The following is a 1,537-nucleotide window of genomic DNA, read 5'->3' as shown; positions in this document are numbered from 1 at the left end:
CACACACATACACACACCACACATACACACACACCACACACATACACACACCACACATGCACACACACACCACACACATACACACACCACACACATACACACACCACACATACACACACACCACACACATACACACACCACACATGCACACACACCACACACATACACACACCACACATGCACACACACACCACACACATACACACACCACACATGCACACACACACCGCACACATACACCACACATGCACACACACCACACACATGCACACACCACACGCATACACATATGAATAATGTACCTCTACTCATTAAAATAAAACATCAAAGTGCATAGCAATGAGTTGTTGACATCAGTCAATTTACTTGTTAACATTTTGAATATTTTATCTTATTTCATGGTGTTTTGTCTGTAGGTATGTCTGTGTGAGGGTGTTGAATTCACTGGAATTGGAGTTACAGACAGGTGTGAGCTGCCATGTGGGTGCTGTAAATTGAACCTGGGTCACTCTGGAAGAATAGCCAGTGCTCTTAACCACTGAGCCATCTCTTCAGCCCGCTTGGTAGCATTGTAATGGTACATAAGATAATTGTGCATGTGACAATGGAGGACTGTTAGACATAGATGCTATGATATGTGAGTACCTGCCTGGTGCTAGGTGCCTGAGATGTCAAGGTCTTCAAGCTTTTCTTTCTCACCTTTTCCTCCTGTGTTTTGTCCAGAAGGGGGTGCCATACAGACTGCGGTGCCAGCTTCCTGTTTCCTAGTTTCTAGGCTGGTGTTCAGCCAATGAGAGGCACCCATAGGAGCAGCCTTCTTTCACCCTGAGCAACACATCTAGCAGTAACTGTGGAGTCACGGAGTCACGTGTCTCCCTCACCTCACCCCTACCTCCTGCCTCCTTCTTCACTCTTAGGGATTCCACTGCCAGGAATTCTGTGATGCCCCACCCACTCTGAATCTAGCCCCTAGCGCAGGTCCACATGACCACCCTCACTCAACAGTTTCATCCCACAAGAAACCCTCTTTTGCTTTGCATGCTTACATGGTAGTTTTGGTTTTCAGCTGGACAGTTGGCACTAGAACTCAAATTTGTGTCTTATATCATAATAGATGGTCTGAGCGCTTAGGTACAGCAGGTGCCACTGAGCCATCTTTCTCTCAGAGACCCGAGGTTTTCCTCTCAGGTACAACCCCGGTCGGGGGTCTGGGGATTCACTTTAGTTGGTATCCTTGCCTAGCAGATAGAAAGCCCTGGGGTTCAAATCCTGGCACTGTACAAGCCAGGCACATCAGTATGCCCTGTGGTTCCAGCACCTGAGAGACAGAAGCAAGTGGCTCAGAAGTTCAAGGCTGGGCAGGCAGCCTCAAAAGGCAGAGGCAAAAGCAGGCATACTTCTGTGAGTTCAAGGCTATCCTATCCTGGTCTACATCATGAGTACTGGGACAGCCAGAGCTGCTTAGTGACACCCTGTTGCCAAAGAAGAAGAAAAAAAAAATCCTGACCGATCTGGTCCTAGTGTTCTCTTCCTTGCC

Source organism: Mastomys coucha, unplaced genomic scaffold, assembly GCF_008632895.1.
Source record: "Mastomys coucha isolate ucsf_1 unplaced genomic scaffold, UCSF_Mcou_1 pScaffold22, whole genome shotgun sequence".
Classification (NCBI taxonomy): Eukaryota; Metazoa; Chordata; class Mammalia; order Rodentia; family Muridae; genus Mastomys; species Mastomys coucha.
This window is presented reverse-complemented; position numbering follows the sequence as displayed.